Source organism: Drosophila montana, unplaced genomic scaffold, assembly GCF_035044405.1.
Source record: "Drosophila montana isolate Dmon_TW-CO22-7 unplaced genomic scaffold, ASM3504440v1 contig_3633_1, whole genome shotgun sequence".
In the NCBI taxonomy this organism is placed as follows: domain Eukaryota; kingdom Metazoa; phylum Arthropoda; class Insecta; order Diptera; family Drosophilidae; genus Drosophila; species Drosophila montana.
In genome coordinates, this window is record NW_026998518.1 from 141764 (window position 1) to 163964 (window position 22201).

At 38.6% G+C, this 22201-nt stretch overlaps 1 long non-coding RNA gene across 4 annotated transcripts in view; it reads left to right on the forward strand.

The window, feature by feature from the left end:
- The window catches only part of LOC135435559 (uncharacterized), a 173453-nt gene that overhangs the window by 41965 nt on the left and 109287 nt on the right, over positions 1–22201 (forward strand). The window lies entirely within an intron of this gene.

Consider the following 22201-nt stretch of genomic DNA (forward strand, 5'->3'; position numbering starts at 1 on the left):
AAAAAAACACTCGAGCACCCTTCAAGAAACAAATACAAAGAGGGGGTTGGCAGCAGGCGGGAGGCGTTTACACATTGGGGGTCAGGCACCAGGGACAGATGACCGTCCGCCCAACTGTATATGCGAACGGGCGGCATTTCAATCAATTGGCGGCAACAGCTGCCGCTGGCATTGTTGTTGCTGTTGTTGCTGTTGTTGTTGTTGTTGTTGTTGTTGATGCTGTAGTTGTTGTTGCTGCCCACGTTTTGTGGCAGCCATCTGGATGTGGCTGTGGATGCTGATGTGGATCTGTGTCTCCATTGCGAGAAACTCATAAAAAGCTCCCACGTTGTGACGCGACGGTTGTCGTAACTTTCCCCTAGCCCCCCGTTCTCCACCTCCTTCTCACATGCAACACCCACCTGAACAATGTTCGCGAGCTGCTTTAGTTGCCGCCGCCGGCGCCTCCGCAGCAACCAGCAACACCCCGCCCCGCTCCGCTCCGCCCCGCCAATGTTGCACTTCATGGCGCTGCGCGTCACCTCAGTCGTTAGTGTAGGCCTCTGTTATTGTGTTGAAAATAATTTTTTGGTCTCTTGGCTGCTGTAGCCGGTCCGGGCCAGGCCAGGCCGGGCCGGGCCGGGCCATGTTGCTGCCGTTGCACGCCCAAACGCAATTGTCGTCGCTTTAATTGCTGTTGCTGGCAAACGACGTCGGCGAGTGGGCAACACTTGGCTAGTACACACAGATTAACGCCCCCATCGTTTCCGATAGCCACAACATTTTTGTTGCTGGTACCAAATGAATCTCCCCCCAAAAAGCTGAAGGCGGCATTGTTCAAAGCAAAAGCCTTCGATGGAGTGCAGTTGTGTGCAGCGGAAATGCACTCTGAATGGAGAAAAATCGAAGAAAATAAACATTATATAAAGTACTTACATCGTACCTAGAGATATATTGTTAGTCTTTTATTTATACGAGGATAGAGAGAATTATCGATGCAGGGTGGGAGAAAGAGAGACAGAGAGGAATAATAAAAAAGAGAGAGAGGGGAGAGCGAGGGGGACTGTGAGAGTGAGCGAAAGAGAGAGAGAGAGAGAAAGAAAGAGAGTTAGAGAGAGAGAGAGAGAAAGACAGAACGAGAGAAAGAGATAGAGCAAGTGAGAGAGAGAAAGGGACAGAGAGTTAGAGAGAGAAAGTGTATGAGAAAAGAGAGCGGGAGGGATAGGGCGAGAGAGAGAAAAAGAGGGAGAGAGAAAGAAAAATTGGGCAAGATGAAAGAGCGTTAATTAGTGATAGTTTTCCAATACTTATACGCAAAACATAACAAATCTTACTTCAATTCATGAGAATCGCAAAGTAGAGCAATATTTAAATAATGCCTTTTTCTCTTTCTCTGATTCCTCGATTTTCATTCATTTTTTGCCCCTTTTTCTTTAACTCCACAAACTCCCATTAGTTTTCTTCATTTTTTGGTTGTCGCCTTTCTTTTCGATTATTATGGGTTCATGTCTCATGATCTAAGTAATTATCATTTAGATACCAAATAGTAATATATCTTAAATTAATATAAGAGAAAATAAATTAATAGTAAATAGTAAATAATGCCTATTCATCGATTTGCTTTTGGCCTACAGCTGACAACTGTGCCTCCACCCCTCTGCTTGGCACATCAAACCCGTGCCGCTGTCTTCAGAAAGTGCCGTTTGAACAATTAGTTGTTAATAGATTTGTGCAGCGAGGCGGCTCATAAATCACCTTTTTTTTGCTGCTTTCTTTTGTTGTATATTGTATTTAATTTATTTTAGACATTAGAAAAATATATAAAATGAAAGCAAATGCCGCCACGTGACAGTTGTCATAATAAATTGGCCCAGACTGTAAACTATGAAATTTACATGCACGTGACTTTTGCTAAGGCCCATAACTAAGGAGCAGGGGGGCCGGTTTGTTGTGCTGAGGGGGGGCGGAAGATACTTTTCATAATTTGTTGACACATTTTTTTTAAGTTGCGACTGCAGTCGATGGCACTTCACGCGCAACCTGTGCCCAAATATTTGCAGCCCCTTTTAAAAACACAGATGAGCGCGTGATTTTAAGCGATGATTAAATATTCTGAGCTATAGAATACTATAAAAAAATATATAGAGTTTTTGAAAAAAACAGTAAAAATTCATTTTTAGAATCTTACAATAAAAAAATAATTATATATAGATAGATACATATATCTTATTATAGCATCTAATTGCTTCATTAGTAATACATTGTTTGCAATTAAATGAGGACCGATAAAAACTTTAATTACTATTCAGCATCAAACAAAATGGTAACTGTCATAAAATTAGAACTGTAGTCAATAAAAATCATTATAAAATAGTTATTATATAGACACATGAATAATAATAGCTGACTGCATTTGCATCTTAGAATAATGAATATCGCTAATGTGAAAAAAAACTATTCATATGGTTATATAGTTAGGACTTGATCACGCCATCATCTCCATTAAAACAACGTTTGGGTCAAATGTGAGCTAAATTGCGGAATAGACCTTGCCACGAGCGGACGGTTATGCAGTTGTGATCTTTGTTAATTGATTTGTCAGCAATCGGAGAAGTTGAAAATAAATATTAGTTGCATACAAATGTTGTGAACGTTATTTGAATTATAAAACGTCTACGTTTTATTTGTTTATGTGTTGTGATGAGACTTTGAATCTTTGGTTGCCCACGTTTATGATGCAATGACTATATATCTATATATAAAACTATTTGTCCTGACTGACTGACTGTCTGACTGACTGACTGACTGACTGACTGATTGGTGATCAACGCACAGCCCAAACCGTAAAAGTTAGGAAGTTGAATTTTTATTGTGGTGCCCTTATGTGATGAAGGTGCAAGTTAGGACGGGGTTTAGGAAATTCCACCCGCATGTGTGGAAAAATCGGCAAACAGGTACATTCAAATATCCTATACAGACATATGTCAAAATTTCCCACCCCTATTACTCGGTCAAATCTCATCCAATTTTCACGAGGTTTGGCCTTTTCTTCATGGTTTGGCCTCTATATCAATTTGGCATCTAAATCTGGCAACATAATTTTTGGTCCAAATTCATGTCAAAATGGTACCCTTAAATATCCTGTACAGACATACATAGGTCGAAATTTCCCACCTCCATAGCTCGGTCAAATCTCATCAGATTTTCACGAGGTTTGGATTTTTGCTAATGGTTTGGCCTTCTAATTAATTTGGCATCTAGATCTGGCAACATAATTTTTGGTCCAAATTCATGTCAAAATGGTACCCTTAAATATCCTATATAGACATAGGTCAAAATTTCCCACCCCCATAACTTGGTCAAATCTCATCCAATTTTCACGAGGTTTGGCTCTTTCTTCTTGGTTTGGCCTCTTTATCAATTCGGCATCTAAATCTGGCAGCATAATTTTTGGTCCAAATTCATGTCAAAATGGTACCCTTAAATAGACTGTACAGACATAGGTCGAAATTTCCCACCTCCGTAGCTCGGCCAAATCTCATCCAATTTTCTGAGATTTGGCTCTTTCTTCATGGTTTGGCCTCTTAATCAATTTGGCATCTAAATCTGGCAGCATAATTTTTGGTCCAAATTCATGTCAAAATGGTACCCTTAAATATCCTGTACAGACATAGGTCGAAATTTCCCACCTCCATAGCTCGGTCAAATCTCATCCAATTTTCACGAAGTTTGGCTCTTTCTTCATGGTTTGGCCTCTTTATCAATTCGGCATCTAAATCTGGCAGCATAATTTTTGGTCCAAATTCATGTCAAAATGGTACCCTTAAATAGACTGTACAGACATAGGTCGAAATTTCCCACCTCCATAGCTCGGTCAAATCTCATCCAATTTTCACGAAGTTTGGCTCTTTCTTCATGGTTTGGCCTCTTTATCAATTCGGCATCTAAATCTGGCAGCATAATTTTTGGTCCAAATTCATGTCAAAATATTAACCTTAAATATCCTATATAGACATAGCTTAAAAATTCCCACACCCATAACTCGGCCAAATCTCATCCAATTTTCACGAGGTTTGCCTTTTTCTTCATGGTTTGGCCTCTAGATAATCTTGGCATCTAAATATGGCAACATAATTTTTGTTCAAAATTCATGTCAAAATGGTACCCTCAAATATCCTATATAGACATAGGTCTTAATTTCCCACCCCCATTACTTGGTCTAATCTCATCCAATTTGGCCTCTTGATCAATTTGGCATCTAAATCTGGCAACGTAATTTTTGGTCAAAATTCATGTATAAATGGTACTCTAATATCCTATATAGACATATTTCAAAATTATAAGTATAATTAAAAAATTAAAATATTCATTTCATAAAGAATCACATCACATTTTTTATGCACTCACTGCTTATTTATGTTCTTAGTTAGGCTGCTGCCAATTTAAAGACTTAATTTAATATTAGAATTATTAATAAAAATACGAGCTGCAAATCCTATATTTAAACGCAAGTATATGTACTTCTTAGCCTCAGGCAAACGGTTTAATAATCTTTAATGCGGCACTTAAATTTGCCACGCCCAGGGCGACTTATTTTGCTCATTATATCGGTCGGGATGTCACAGCTTTATTGTGCTATTATAATTTTTCTCACATTGCCACGCCCATAAGCACATAACGCCCACAGATGCCTAAAACGATGTTTATGGCACATTTAAAAAATGCATTTAAATTGTGCGAAGTTTTTCAAGTCTGGCATTTGAATATTTTAATCGACGTACATAGCGAGTGCTGCCAGCGCGGTTTAAGGGGGCGGGGTAATGGTGGCTGGGAGGGGGTGGGGGGTGGGTGGAGTTGTGGTATTGGGTGTTGAATTTCCATTGTGTGTGTCTGATTCTTTGTCTTTCGCTGGCACCATTTCCTTTTTGCCGTGTGCAACCTGCAGAGTTTAGCTTCAGCTACGTTTCCTGCCGCATCGTCGTTGCCCTGGCCACCCAACTCCTGTAAAAATCGGGTGTGCGTCTGTGTGTGTATGAGTGTGGGGTAGGTTTTGCTCTATGCTGTGTACTATATGGAGTGTATATTTTATGCCGCTAACAATCTCATTAAAATTTTATGCGTACGTCTGGGGCCCATCAAGGTGATAATAGAAGGCGCGGCAGGGCGAGCCGCATTCGCTGATCGCCCAACCACTCACGCCCTCTCAACTTACAAAACAATGTGAGTGTAAGTGAGGGGGGGGGGGGGGTTTTGTGTGTGGTATGGGGGTGTTGGCAGGAAGCTGAAGAAGCCTTAAGGATGTTACTGGCTGGCAGGCGTCTAAATTGCTACAATTACGCCTAAAATGTGTGCCAAGACAGCAGCAGGCAGATGCAAAAGGCAACTGAGCTCAAGATACACCCCTCACACACACACACACAGGCACACACACAGGCACACATTGGTAATGCCCTTAACCTACGCTAATTGCCATAATTTATTGCTTTAGGTGCAAAATTGTTGGACTGCGCCGCCAATCCTCGCCAGAGTCACCAATAATTGAATGTGTCACGGCAGATGGCAGCTGCTGCTGCTGCTGCTGGAAAACAATTTATGCGAAATAAATTTGCATGCCAGCCGCACAGCAACAACATTTTCCACATGATTTCTTTGAGAAAATATTTAATATTTGTGTGTGTGTGTGTGTGTTTTTTTTTTCATTCTCAATTTTTCTTCATTTTATTCGTGTATGTATTTTGTTTTTGATAATAATTAACACATGTCTGAAATTTGCTGTTTACTGCATTCGATTTTACAATGCGACACGCCCACACGCCCAGACATAAAACGTCCACAATGAAAAATGTTTCTGTGATGAAAGCATATATATATTTATATATATTATTATACGAATTGTGCAAAAAATGTTCGTGGAAATTTTTGCGTTTCTTGAAATTATTTTGAATTATTGTGAAAATGTTGCCCAAATGGCCAAATGGCCAAATGGCCTAATTGCCAAATGTATGTTGAATGTATTGCATTTTGGCGCTGGCCGCGTTGCGTTTTAATTGCCAAATGGTTCAAGGCCGTCAAGACGTCTAAAGTGGATTTCGATGTTGCCGCCAAAATATTTGCTGAGCAGCTTGACAGGCCGGCTGCAACAGCACATAGATCCTGCCAGATCTAGACAAAAGCAATATTCTGTACATTTCGATAAACAAGTGAAGGTGCACAATGCTCCGCAGCTGACCTGAAATTGTTATTAATTTATTATTTTATTTATGTTGGCGAGCAGATAACATGACTGCAAAATCAGAAAAACAATTTCGGGTAGTCTATTTAAAGCTACAAGCTGGACTGTGATAGAGTATTAGGCAGTCGGTTGCAATATTCTTAAGTGCTTAGCTGCAGAGTGCTGAAAATTTTGTTAGCCAAGTGTGAGAAGCTGAAGCTGTTTTAAAGAAATACTATTAGTATAAACCAAAAACTTATTTAAAGCTTCTATAATAACATTTGAAGACTTTTATTGGCTGGCTTGATGTGAAGGTTTATTAACTTTTTCAATAAATAATAGCCAATAAACAGCAGAGTTTATGCAATAAATAAATATAAACAGATCTGTATAGCTAGACGAACCTTCTGGTTCCATCATCAGGAGACTTTGCTTAAGACGCTAACGAAAAAAAGCACAGCGAACATTCAAGAGTTTACTTCATATATATTTTACTATAGTGCCACAACTGTGAACCGCTTAAGCTAAAATATATAATTATAATTGAAGTCCAAATATTTGTTAAAATGTCTAGCTCTAAATTCTATTAAATCCCTCATGGAATAGTAGCACACACAATTTTCCATACATCCGCCCAAAAGGCGCCTCCAATTCAAGTTCTGAACACCTTGGTTCACGTTTAATGCACAGATTTAAAGCATATTAATTACGCACATCAATTTATTTAATGGCTTTTGTAGAAGGTTCGATTCGTGTTGTTGGCAATCAGTTTGGGTTCTATCAATTTCGGCAGTTTTTCATGTACCTTTTGAGCCCCATTATACGCCATTATTCGCTATCCCAGTCGGTACTTCCTGTGCACACTTTCAATCACATCCGTTTTCAATGCGATAACAAATTATTTCCGTGCCACATTCGCATTGATTTTCCACGCTTCTTTGGCTCTGGCCAGAGTTGCAGCTCATTTAGCTAAATGAAAAATGCCAAAAAGGCTTCGATTTTGTTGTTCTTCTTGTGATTTTGAAGGCTTTGGGTGGTAGCCAAAAGGCCAAAACAGCTAGCAAAAAAAAAAAGAGCTGAGCGAAACAAATGCACAACAAAAAATAAAATGTATTGAATGGGCTGCTGGATGCGGGGTGTGCTACTCTGATTGCATATAGCAATCATCTACAGCGGCAATGTCCAAAGATTTTCCATTTTCCATTTTGCGAGCAAGCGAGCAACACCCTCGTTGTGAAAATTTCTTATGAAATCGAAACAATTTGCAATAATGTATCTTATGTCAATGCACGCGTAGTTGAGACGACCGCGCCCCAAAAAGAAAGCACTAACGTCGGCAGGACGAAGCCTAAATACCCTAGTGGACATGTGGCTTAGAAGGGAGAAGGCAGTGTGAAACCATGAGAATCACATAGAAAGGCGGTATTTGGAAGAAAATGAGTTTGAGAAATAAAGAAAGATTGTAAGGCTATAGAAGAGTCAGAGAGAGAGCGTAAAAAAGGCCTACATTCTGAGAAAGGGAGAGAGGGAGAAGGATAGAGATAGAGAGAGAGAGAGGGAGCAGATAATAAAGAAAGAGAGGCAGACAGATAAATGGACACGGCCTTATCGACTCGTCCTTGTGGGCTTACAAACGTTCAACAATTCATAACAAAAGCATAATACCCTCTCCATTAGAGTATAGAAAATCCACTAGCCATAAACTCTCGCCTCTAAGTCAAACAGAAAGTCAAGCTCCCCATCCTCAACCCTTCAACAGCTGCCAAACCCCGTCGCTTGCTTAGGGGAATGCCATTGGAAATTACATTATGTTCGAGTCGTGGCTGCGGCAGGGGCTGGAGCAGCAGTGAAGCTGGACACGGAGCACGGGTCACAGCTTCAGGCAGTGGCTGCACGCAATGTCAACATCATCAGCAACAAAAGTATCGAGTATCGAGTATTGCCTGCAATTCAATTTCCTTTGATTTGATTCGCCAGCCGATTTGGCGTCGAATTTTTGTATTATTTTAAGCTAAAATATTTGTAGCTTCTGTTTGGGGCAGTTTTTTAAGGCCAGTTGAAAGAGTTGAGCACGAAGCTAAAGTCTAAAACTAAGCAGCTAGGCAAAGTCCGGGATTGTTCGGGGATTTGAGTGGAAATGTGAGAAGGTTTGCTTTGATTTAAAGGCCCTGAAAAGGGTAAAAGGTGGGCCTAATGCTTATGTTAGAATGTATGCAACAGGCAGAAGGAAGCACCTTTGACACCTTAATTTGTATATATTCCAGATCAGGATGACAAGCCGAGTCTATATGCCTGTCCATGTTCGCCTGGGTGAACGAATGGATCTCAGAAAATACATTAGCTTGATAAGTGAAATTTTAGGTACAGTGTATGATTCCTTGGGCGGATTGCGTCCTTCGGGTAGTTTTTGTCGGGTCCAGAGAAGTGTCCGCCTAATGGAGAGGGACAGATCCGCCTAATAGAAGAGTCCGTTAGAAGAGTTTTTACTGTGCATATTCTTTTATACCATAAGCAGAATGAGTTTAGTTTTTCTCGATATTTCCTTCTATTTTCATAATAAGGATAAATATTTTTGTTGAATGAAGACTTAAGAGCTATATATATGAAGCTAAGCATGAAGCTTCCCGCATATATTATACAGCTCAGGAGTATTTTACCCTTTCTATACCTCCGAATATTACCCCCCAATTAAATAAAGCATATTCCAATGTTGGTAACGGCAGCCCGGCTCTAGGTGCAGGATATCTCCTAGTCAGCCACGCCCAGCACCTCTTATGTGTTTGTTCATTGATTTTATGGCTTAAAGGCGCGCAGTTTCGCAGCGCCAGCCTATTTGTAATTCATCGACCACTAAATATTCATAAATATTTAAGCACACATATATTCAAAGCTCGAGGATATGCAGTTAGGAACTTGCCAAATGTTCAACTTCTCACATCGGCCATAAGCGTTACAAGACGCTACAGGCTTTTACATTAAACCAGTTTGTATTTCCGCCCCCCAGTTGAGCCCGAGTCGCGTCCTAACAACATATTCACATACGACTGCAACAAGCGGGGGTTGGCATTTGGCATTTTATTGGACATCTTTTGGCAATTCCATTGCTCAGACATTGTTCATAATCAGCGAGGATGGTCCAGGATGCTGCTGTCTTCGTTTCTTTTTTGGTTTTGTTTTTTTTTTTTTGGCTGCCCCTGTCAGACATGATTTACATTTTTCAGCCATATAAAATTCTATTTTATGTGAACTTTGTTTAACAGCAGTCGCCGGCAAGAGCCATAAAAAATAAAGGAAAGGCGAAAGGCGAGAGGCGACTGCGACGTACATACGTTGCACGGGGCGTATGTGTGATTTGGCTGTGATGACTGTCGCCTCAGTCTCCGGTCTCTGGTCTCTGGCTCAGCTACTCTTTGGCGTTGGCGGCTAGCTGTTAGCTACAAGCTACATGCGGATCATGTCCTTGTAAACACGCCATAAAAGCTGTCAGAACATGTATTCCGACATGTCGATAAGTCGACAGCGGGTTCAAGAGTCAAGAGTCGACTGCCGACTGCCGACGACAACCAATGCCGCGTTGCCCATGTCCTGCCCTGGCGAGTGTCAAACTGGGAAAGCCTCGAATGGGAGCGAACGGGCAAACGTTTGGCGACAGCTATCCAGTGCCAGTGCCAGTGCGTCCGCGTCCGCCAGTCTCCGGCTGCTCAGACTTTGGCTTTGATTTTGGGCCAGGCCAGCATTGAGGAAGTAAAAGTCAAAATGCTTTGGGCGCGGCCGCCTTTCTCGTCTGCTGTCGTCGTAGTCGTTGTCGTTGTCAGAGGCCAGACAGCAAACCAATTGCCAGTTTATTACTTACAATTTATTGGGAAAACAGTAAATGGCGCTGGGGCATGCGGCAGCGGGTGGCTGCCAGCCAGTTGCTGTTGTTGTTGTTGCTATTGGTGGCAACTCCCACCAGCCGGCAGCCGTAAAAACTCAGCTAGCAAAAATATAAATAAATACAAATAAAACCAAATAGATTGCGAAAAATATTCATGCGGCGAATTCGCAGCGTCTCCTGGAGTCTGTTGAGGCACAAAAAAAAAAACAAAACCAAATGTTGCAGCTGTGAAGTGGTTGCCGGGGGTTGCGAGTAGAAGTGCTATGGTAATGGGCTTGATGCTGGCCAAACAAATGGGTTAAACAAATGAAGTACACCAAAAGAAATGACAGCTGCCTGGTGAAAGAATGCGTTTCTGCATATGTGTGGGGCAATATAAGCAAGCAGCTAAGAAAATGGACAAATGTAATTTATTTTAAAAATTTGGAAAATATTTGAAAAATATTTGCAATAGTAGAACGAAGAAGACCTTGATATAAAATTAATAAGGTTTTTTCAAGCTATATATAAAAAAACCTATTTAAAAATATATTACAAAATTTGGAAGATTACCCCGATCTATAATCATATAATCATTTGATATAATATAATTTGATGAGAAATAATCATATATATTAACAATATTTCGATTTCATGCTCAGTTTTCTACTGAATAACATTAATAACAAGAAAGTCCAAAGAGTTTCAGCGTGTATGTACCTGCTAAATTTCGCTCAGTGTGCAAACATATACATATATTAAAATTCGCTCAGTTGACCAAAGTAGTACACATGTCTTTTCGCCAAGGGCCAACTCTGCTGTTTCGCCTTGGCAAATGCCAATAAATCTGCTGATGCTCAGTTTTATTTCTTTTGTAAATCATATTAAATGAATTGCGATGAATTATGGATACAAATGCATATGAGCGCGTATGTGTGTGCATGCGTGCGTGTGTGAGTGTGTGTAATTTCGCGGCTCACAATGCAGAATGGCCAGCGGCAGCCATTGTCGGCGCCCAGCTGGTGTGGTTCTACATATACATATACATATACATATATATAGATATATATATAGAGGGCCTGATCCGGGGTGTTGATAGCACTGCAGTGATATTTTTATTTATTTATTTTATAATATTTATGCCATTTTAATATTTTAAATGATGCTATTTTTCACATTTTATTACCAATTTATTTCTGCGACCATGCTGCGAATGTCGCGACTGCCACGCCTTCAATTTGCTCACTGCCAAAAAATAAAAAAGGCCAACAGCAAAAAAAGTAAAGTAAAATGCGTTGTCTGTGCAAAAATTTGCTTGGAAATGCCATTGCATTTATTATAATAATGATATATAATAATAATATGTTTGTAATTTGTTTTAATGGTCATTTAAGTTAATGCGAGTCCACAGAGCGAGCGAGCGAGGGAAAGAGCTAGAGTGTGAGAGAGAGAGAGAGAGACAGAGAAAGAAAAGTAGAGAACACTGAAAAAAGTGGCACAACTTTTATGATACCTGTAGCAAGAGGGTATATTAGACTTGTACGAAGTATGTAACAACTAATAAATGCATTTGGATCGATTAATTATAATTAGATTACATTAATTATGGTTGAGAGTTGCTCAAAAAGTTTGTCGATAAACGATTACGATATCGTATTTATTGCAGCTTTGCAATCTGAGAGAAAGTAAGAGCTAGAAACTTAGAGTTTTGAATATATGTTAGATTCTCATAAGACGTACACAGCTCGAGCCTGTTTTTTAAATTATCGATAGCTCAGACTATTTGCACGAAATCGATAAAAATCGATAGTCAGATTGTTCTATTGTTTTATATTGTTCTTGGGATTTGGGCTATAGTATATATAATCATTTCGGTTCCAAATTTAAGCCCTGAGATCGGAGTATAAATACCAAAGTTAAACAGATCTACTTTCGTATACATAATATGGGAGTCTGCAACTGTGTGTGTGTGCGTATCGTACAGCTTGTCGCTGTGTTTAGGGTATTTTCTAGTCGGTAGCTGCCGTTTAGAATTCGCATTGTTGTTGTACATATTATGAATTTAGACTCACGCGGCTCTTTTGCTGCTCTGTTGTGGCTGACATTTAATTACTTTTCTCGACTTTGGCACTTTTTGCATTCGCTAAATGCACTTTAAGCTGCGACGGCTGGCGTTAGGGCGTGGTCGGGTCAATGGAGGCATAATTACCTGACGGGCAGCGTCGTCGTCGTTTTCGTTGTCGTCACATTCATTGGTGGTAATATTTTGCTGACTTGGGGCATGTCCATTAACATTTTAATACGATTTAATAAACATGAGAGCCGCACACATAAATTACGCTGCATGGCCAGGCGTACAACGGTTCGTATGAGCGATGTCGCTAAGCGAATTTCATCAGTCATTGAAATCACAAAGGGGGGGGGGGGGGGCATTACACCATTTGATGGGTGTGCGGTGTGACGAGGGGCTGGGCCAAAACGCTGGCCATATGTTAGCATACAGATTATATTTATTATATATATTTATTATATCTTGTGTGCAGAGTTTCTTGGGCATTAAAACATATCGACTTTACGAGTAGCTCTAGCTTTGGCTCAGACAGAATTGGAACACGAAAATATGCAAATATAATAAGCTGCAATTGATTTATAAATGTGTGTGTGGCTGAAACTATGTTTATATTATTGATATAGCTTATCATTGCCGACAATGATACCGGGAATTTCAGTCAGCTGGAGGGCTATGTAAACAAATCGATACTAGGAACGGCCAACATAACCGCATTGTAATCGCAAACTGATCCGATAATATGTCGCATAGTTCAGCCAGTTGTACATTTTTTATGTATTTGGTTTTTTTTTTTTTTTTTTTATATATATATGATAGCTAACCCGCAATCGCATAGATGTCAGTTCCGAGAATATCTATAGCCCAACCGCAGGCAAGTGGAGACATCCGCTCCAACTTGGGATTTATACAATGTTTTGTAAATATTGCTGATAAAAACAGAAAGTTCAAGTGGGAAGTGTCCGACTAGGGAATATCCCGAATACAGTGCCTAATATACGTGTTTTTAATCTGTTCTTAAATATTTTCGGTGCTTATAGTCCGATCTCTTAGTATGTATAGATTTTTTAAATTTAAAGTCTGTATCCTACAAGATTTTGTCTAAAAACCATATCTCAAATAGATTTTTATCTATATTCTGAAAAGCAGAGAATTTATCGAAAAATTATTAGCTCTTTCTTTGTATAGAAGTATATATATTTTGAATTTCGAGTCTCGACCTTTTCTAGTTTCCGGGATCAACGTAGACACACTTCGAGACAGTCGGACTTGGCTAGATCGACTCAGCTCATTGGCCTGATAAAGAATATACATGCTTTTTGGGCTCAAAGGTATTTCCTTCTGCCTGTGACATACACGTGCACAAAAACAATATACCCCTTACTAACCATTTAAAATGAGTTCAGGGTAAAAAACCCGGAACCTTATATAACGCCCATGCAACGCCCCTATAAACTATAACAACTCCTATAGGGTGGCACAGCCAATGCTTGCTCTATTAATCATGCTCCGTACGCAGAAACCATATTTAGCAAACTTCAGTGTATTTGCTTTTGCCCTATCATAAAATACACCTTGCAACCATAAACTTGGGGACCCTATACCACTATATCAACACACACACACAACCACACACGCACACACATGGTGCGAGAATCGAACGCCTCACGGCTGACGTCACAACTGGATTCGAGGGCTGCTTCGAGGGGGGACTTTAACGCTTTTATTTGCATTTGTGTAAAATTTGTTTGACGTTTTTAGTTTTCTATTTATTTATTTATTTTTGTATAGTGTTTTGTTATTGTTATTGTTGTTATTGCAATTTGATTATTATCTCTATCTATTGACGTCAATTTGTTTTTGTTCTGTTCTCGCTGACGTTGCGGGGGAGAAGGTCGTGCGTTGATCTGTCTCTCTCTCTCTCTCTCTCTCTCTCTCTCTCTGCTCAGTCTCCACATAATTATATTTTGATATGCAGTACTTAGTCGTAATATGTTTATTTTTCTAAAAATCAACTTTAACTCTTGTGCGCGAAACAAAGAAACAACAATAGCAGCAAAAATATTAAAAGAACAAAAAAAAAATTCGCACATTGCGTCCTCGACAGATTCGCAGAATTTATTTATCAGAGCTGCCCGAACATTTGTTAATGCTGTTCAATTGTTTCTATTTATCTGTCAAAAGACGAGCGTCAATATACTCTGCATTATGGCAAGCAACGCTTTGTCAAACTCTTTGCAACATTTGGGAGTATTTATATATAAAAGAGTTTGTCTTGACTTCTGTTCCATGTAGAGACGAAACCGTAAGAGCTGTTACTACTACTGAGGGTTAAAGAAAGCTCTAAGTGGGGCAAATGGTGCTAAGAGTTGGCAAGGAAAAACGTTAAAAAAACGCATTTCGAACGAGACGTCAAAAGCCTGCGATTCTCTGCTGTTTAAGCGTCGGACTAAGAAGTGTGAGCTCGTCGGTTCAAATATTTTCTAAGGGCTACTGCAAACGATCCTTTGTATTTGTTTATAGTATTTGAAAGAATATATATATATACTTATATATGTATATGTATTTATGCACTTAATAAAATCTGTAATATCTTAAAGGTCCGAGTATTCTTTAGTCTTAAATTTGCGCCTGGTTCGATTTTATATCTTTTCATACAACTCTTTAATCAAGTCTTAAATATATATTTTTATACAATTAAATTGTAGTGTAGATCAATTTCGTTGCGTCTCTGTGCTGTGTTGTGTTTGGGTGTTTTAGGTTTTTTGGCACATGTTTTGATTATTTTTGATGAAAATTAAAATGCGTTTGCTTGTAATTGGCTGTGCGGAGAGTCAATATGTGCTCTACTCAGCGCAGTGTACTTGGTGTCTGAGGCACGCTTTTCCTGGAAACGTGTGCGCTCATTGCCATTTCGAGCAATGCTCATCATCACGATGATGAGGTAATCTTTTCTATTGGCGTGCGTCGGAGCAAAGAGCATACTCACAATGCTCACACTGGCGCTTCGGATGCGGCTGCTGCTGGGACTGGGACTAAGGCTGGGGCGGGGATTGGGGCTGGGGCTGGGGTTGGGTTTGGTTTGCGTTGCTTTGGACTGGGTTGGGTTGAGTTGGGTATGGTTCTGTACTCGTATCTGCCAGTCAGTCAATTACTCAATTTGATTTTGCAATTAACAGCTGTTTCGCAGAATGGACTAACCACACACACCAACACACACACACTCGCACACGCACACTGGACTCAAACTGGGACGCTGACTAAGGCACTTGAAATGCCACAGACTCGATGCGAAATTAACGCCTCCTGTGGCTGGTTGCAAAAAAAAAAAAAAAAAAGAAAGAAGTAAAACAGCTGTCGGGCTTAATTGAAATTAGGATTGGCGTGTGTTTACTTAGTGACTTGGAAAAGTGCAGTTTACTTCGAGTTACTTCGGTAATGTTTGCCAGCGCATTTGCACTTGACGGCAAAAACATGTGTGGTCTCCCCCACATTGAATACCAATACAAATTGGGCTTTGTTGGGAACTGGAAGACATACATATATAACAATCAAATCTATTCAATAACTTTAAAAAACTACCTAAACAATATTTACTCTTGGGTAAAACTGAATGCACACTAAATAGTTTACAAAGCTCGAAACAAAAGCGTGCCGAGGCTTGAATACCCTTGTAGTCATATTTCCGACTGCATTTTGCTGTGGAAGCCATATGATACAGTGAAAACTCTCTTGGGCGGACAGTGACCATCTGATAGAGTATTAAATCTCTTAGACGAACAGAAAGCCTCGAGTTGTTTTTATTCGCTCAAGAGCAGTGCCAGCCTTATAGAATAGGAAAGGTCTAATTCATAATGGCTTGAAAGAAAATGTCCACCCGAGAGGTGTGTCTGCACAAGTGGAGTTTCAAGAGAGTCTTCACTGTGTATTAGATCGATTTTATACGGGTTTGCAGTTATATTCAATCAAATGAAAGATACTTGCTATCGATTAACGAAAACACACTCGTACTGCGAGGGAACTAGGATGCGGACTAGCTCTTATAGGTTCTGAGATCCTTGCGTTTATACATACGAACAGACGGACGGATGGACGGACAGAATGACGGACGGACAGGCAGACGGACATGGCTAGATCGGCTCGGCTATAGATGCTGACCCCATACTTTATGGATTGGGAGATGCTTCCCTCTTCCCTGTTACATACATATCGAAATACCCATTTTTATTGGGTTCGGGGTAAAAAAAGGTTCATTCAAGAATCTGACTTTCAACTTAACATTCCTATGGCAATTATATAATATAGTGACAACAGACTAAGGCTAAGTTTCATGGCAACTAGCTTTACAATTGATATATATGTTTATATATACTTAAATTGATATATGTTTATACCATTTGGGTCTGTAGATGTCTCCTTCACTGCGTATCACATTTCGTGACATAATTATCATACCCTCGAAAAGCGTATGAAAATATGCATATGAATATGTTTAAAAGTCATGATTGATGCCGCCAACAGGCGCTGTCTGCAATCTGAATACATCTGTGTGCGATCGAATATTTAATTATGAATGGCACTCATGCATCTTACTCAAATTACCAGAGTGAGTTTATTTATAAAAAGCGAATGCGAAATGTTAAAAACAAATCGTATATAAAAATAATATTGAATGTGCAATTTAAAAATGGTGTGACATAAATCAATTCATGCGCTAATTAAAAACATGTTAATTGTGAAATATAATAAAAAACAACTCCAACAACAACTGGCATATATGATAATTTACTGCACAATTCGTTGTATTCATGTTTATTCATTCAGAAAGCAAACGCAAATAAAATTGACAAATGTGAGATTTGAAATAAATAAATCTGGACATATGCCCGAGTACAAGTATCTCAAACTGTGTCTAGCTGTATCTTAAAGATACTCCAAGCGCAATATTTGGCCAACCAGTTTAAGCATCTGCCACGCCGTGACCTTCGTGCTCATTATAATAACACAAAAGCTGCGCCAAATTATTTCAACAAAAACCAACTGAAAATTAGCTAAAAGTCCGACTGATCGACTAGAAGATACCGTGTACGTACAGCTGAATCGCAATTTGGATCCCATTCTGTGGAGAGCGTAAAAACTGATTAAGCTGATGGCTTAGTGTGCTTCCCAGGCTTAATGGGCCTCAGACAATTTTCATGTGTGTGTACTCATAATGGATCTAGGGAATAAATAGATATTTTTGTGTGCAGGCAGAACACAAAAAAAATCCCCGCTCTAGAGCTACGTAACGTACGTAATAGATAATAAACATTTGCAATGCACTTGTTAATGAAGTTAATGATGTTGTTGTGCGCGATTCGTGCCAAGGTGCAAGCGTCGTGCATCTAACAGATACCAAAAAGCAACTGCTACTCACAGATGCAACGACAGGCGAGGCAAAAAGAGGAGCAGCGCCGAGGGAGAGGGGCAGAGTATGCGGCGAGAAAGGGGCGGCAGCGGCGGGCGCAGCGAAAATGCAAAGCAAAGCGCAATGTGTCAAAAACAAACGACGCAAGCAAAACAAATCAGCGAATAACAACAATAACAACACAACGTCAACAACTGCAACTGCAGCAACAACAATAACAGCAACAACAATAGTTGACGTCGTATTGTCGCTTCTTTTGGCACACTGCAAACGAGCGCATCTAATGAGGCCGACCCGCAGCCGTAGGCCCACAGAGGCCCAACCACACGTCAGAGATTGATAAAAAACAAAAAAACACATCGTCCCAGGTCGACCCAATGATACCCTGTGAACACACTAAGTCGCTTTCTATTGTAGCACAACAGGCATAAAAATGATAATTTAGAGGCGTAAAAATCATATCACTTTGGTCTTTATACAACAATCATCATTTCGGCTATAAATATCCTTAAATTGAGCAATCTAGCAAGCATAAGAAGAAGGAAACATATTCAAATGCATCAGTTAAGCACGTTTATAAGAATGAGTACTAAGTAAAAATTTGCGGAATTTAGGAATAAAAGCAAGTTCTTCATATAAGAAATTCGTGCTCAGCATGAGAAATTACGTAATTGGCAGGAAAAGAAGAAGAAGAAGGAAAAATATATTGATATAATAAGTACTGGACAAGGATTTCAGGAATTCAGGCTAAAAATAATCTTTCTTGATAAAAAGAATTTCCTGCGAGGGCTAAGAAATTTCAACATTGGCAGAGTTTTCAGAATATTGATATTTGCATCAGAAAACGAAGAAGAAGAAGGAAAACATATTAACGCTTCAATGAAGCACGCATATAAGATAACAAACTAGTCTAGTATTCCTGGAATTTGGCAGAATTTGAAGAAAATTTGTAAATTGATTTGAGTACAAAATTCTTGGAATTGTATCTTTTTATAAATTTCAAGGCATTTTTCAATGGATATATTGCTTATTCTCTATAAATAACAGAATTTCATCACATAAGCCTGTGCGACATAAGTGCATTGGGAGTTTATCATACCCCAGTCCCTGCCTGATTGCAGGGTATATAACTAACTGACGCAGCTCCAGCGATATCGTGACGTCTGACGCCAGCTTTCGGCTGCGCTGCCGACGTCAGCTAATGAATGAATTCCGAGAAGCAAAGCGAACAAATCAAAAAAAAACTATAAAAAAGTAGCTAACGATATGGGCATGACAACTGGCTGCAGCTACCGCCCCCCGCCGCACCTGCCCAGTGACAGTATTTTAGGTGCTGCATTTGGATATCTTCTTAGCCCACCCCTCCCCTCTGCGAGTCATTATCAGGCGAGGGACATTTGCAGCAGCAGCAGCAGCGCTGCAATTCATCAGCACACGCCCATTTGGAGTGCTCGTAAGCTCTCACCTGTCCACCCTGTCCCGTTGCACGGCCAATTTCCGTCCCAGTTGCAGTCCTTCTGTGCTTACACAATGCCAAGAGCCCACACACGCAGGGAATACATAACGGTTCGGGCGCCGGGAGTCCAAATTGATATATGATAATCACCTGCACATGGCTAGCTATGGCTTGGGAGAAGCTCCAGGTTCCAGGTTCCAGTTTAATAAATTCTCGCCAAAAAAAGATAAACAACGAGAACCGTTACTTTCGTATTTATATGAACCTGTATCCGTATCTGTATCTGTAAATATATCTGTGTATTTTTAGCAAAAAGCGGTTTTAAATGTTCAGGTGCGTTTCGTCATTCCCACAACGAAAGTTAAAAGTTGATCTAAATTGCTTGTGCCCTGAGTGAAAGTATATTTCTTGAGACTTAAATATAAATGTCTTGCATTTAAATAGCTACTTTAAAAACATATATATATAAATATAACTGTAACAAAAACAAATGTCATTCGGTATTGAAATGTGTCCAGCGAAATGCTCATCATTCAAAATGTCACAGTCCGAATTATTTATAGAAAACCCATCTTAATATTTTGTAACAACTATGTTAAGTCTTTTCAATTTCCATATTCCAATAATAACTATTTCTACACCTTACATTCTTTACACTCCGTCTATAAATACTTAGTTGGTGATGTATTAGTCCGAAGGTTATTTTTTAACCCAGTTGATTAGGGGTCTGGGCCGATAACATATTTTCTGCATGGTTAGTTCAAGGTTCGAACTTGTGTAAATACTAAGTATATAAATCAATATTTGTTCAAGTCTTGTCACTACTATTATAAAATTCCAGACTCTGTCTGTTCATAATTGTATTTCAGCTGCGAGAGTCTACCAATTGTTTAGAGTGTTCGACAACCAGATACTCTTGCAGAGGGTATTACAAATTTAAAAATTTATTGTTTATTGAAAAATTTAATCAATTTTGTTGCTCTGTTGGCAGTATTAAGAGTTAATAATACAATTTTTACATATTTAAGGTATACTTGCTATAAAATTAAGTTGAAAAATTCAAATCAAACTCATTTTTTAGTGAATAGTTTAATAAGTATTTAATATTTGTTTATTCTCAGTCTTTTCGTTCTTATTTTGGTGAATATTTGCTCAAACTAAATTTTTATTGAATAATTAAAATTAGTTTGTTGCCAGGGCAGTTCAAATATTTAATACCTACTAACTTAAGGCATATTTGCTTTTAAGATAGGTTTAAATTTATATATCTAAACACAAACAAAATTTTTATAGAATAATCTAATTTATTTTGTTGCTATGCTGACATTCTAAATATTTATTAATTGTTTACTAATTGTTTAATTTTCGTTCTTGATTTAAGGCATAATTGCTTTTAAGTTAAATTTAAATTTATAAAATCAAACTTATTTTTTATTGAATAATTTAATCTTTGTGTGTGTGTGTGTGTGTTTTGAGTAACATTTAAAAGATACGTGTTACGTGTTTGGTTTGCCGTTATATTATTATTATTAATATTTGCAATTGGGTTAAGGAATTATTCCAAACCGATTTGGCCTGCTTTTGTTTGTTTTTGTTTTTGTTGTTGACGTTTTTCTCACATTTTAATTTATAATCCAATTGTTGCTCCTGCTTTTGTTGTACTTGCCGCAATTTAATTTTATTTTTATTCATTCGTTTATTTTTTGCATTATTTATACAAAATGTTACTGCTGACGGTTATTCGGTTATTCGTCAATGTGTTAGCACAATTTGTTGTTGTTCTTGTTGCTGTTGCTTTGTTTGTTATTGTTGTTGTTGTTGTCGGGCGCCTTTTTTGTTTTTGTTGATATTGTCTCTCATTGTCAGTCGGTTTTTTGTATTTTGATTACGCAAATTAAACGCGTCTAGACGGCCAGACGTCCAAACGTACGGTGGGCGGTGCAAAGAGAGTGTGTGCGTGTGTGTGTGTGTGTGTGTGTGTGTGAGGGGCGTTACGTGTGGGGCGAGGTGGTTGGGTTTGGTGTGCCCAGCTTTGTATCGGACAGACACTGTGACCGAGTGACCAACGGCTTATGCAATTGAACCCAGAATTATGGCAGCCATGGATTTATGTACATATTTACATATTTTTCTCTGACTTCTGTTTTTACACTTTATTTTGGGTTTAATCGGGGCCGGGTCGAGCTACTTTATGTAACGTTCAGTTTGGTCGTTAGCTCTTCGAGCGAAATTTGCTTTTGAATTTGTAGCTTTTTTGTTTTTTTTTTTGTGGCAATTGTTACGTGGAATTCGCAGCGCCATCGAAATGCAAACAAAAATACAAAATGTACGAGCGACCAAAGTGCAAATAATTATGCGGAATTTCGTGGCGTCAGTATCGTTGACTTGACAAAACGCGACGGAAGGCAAACAACGCGTCGCCGCTGCTCTTGGCCCTGGTCAGGGCTAAGATCTAATCTATGCTATTATACACATAAATTCATTTGTATATCTATGTATGTGTTTTATTTGTATATACATAGGTACATATGTATATGTACAAGCAGTGTAACATCAAGTGTTGTGCGTTTAAATACACAATATTAAACAGAGCTGTGCATTGAGCAATTCTCGCTAAGTATATTTGACCACATTTTCCTAAGTTTAACTAGGAATCGAGATAAATTGACATCTGGTTATTTTGTCGGGGTTGCTGAGGTTTTCAAGTTTTTCTTAGAAAGTTCTCGAAGAAAAGTAAATTTAATTTGAAAACATGGATATATTTTTAAGCTTTGTTATATATATGTTAATTTAAACATAGGTAGAAAAGGATGGATATGGACATAATACGATATTGATTTTAATTGAGACAACAACTGATAAACATAAAAAATATTTAATTCTGGTTTTGGCAAACTTTCCAATTTAATAAATCAAAATTTAGCTCGCTCAAAAAGATACTTTCAACAAACTCAGCATTTTCTTACTTTCTCGTTTTTTTTTAGATTTTTATTAATCTAAATATAATATCAAGATTTTTTATATAATAAATATTAATTCAACAAAAAATAAAATCTTTTTAATTTGCTTAAAACCTTAAGATTATCTTTTCTCTAATTGATTTCAAATCAAATTCAATATTATACTTAGATTGGAGTCTATTAAATTTTAATTGGAATCATTTAAGAAAGTATCGCGATCCTTATCAAAGAAATTATTATACTTATATAAAGACTTTTTATCGT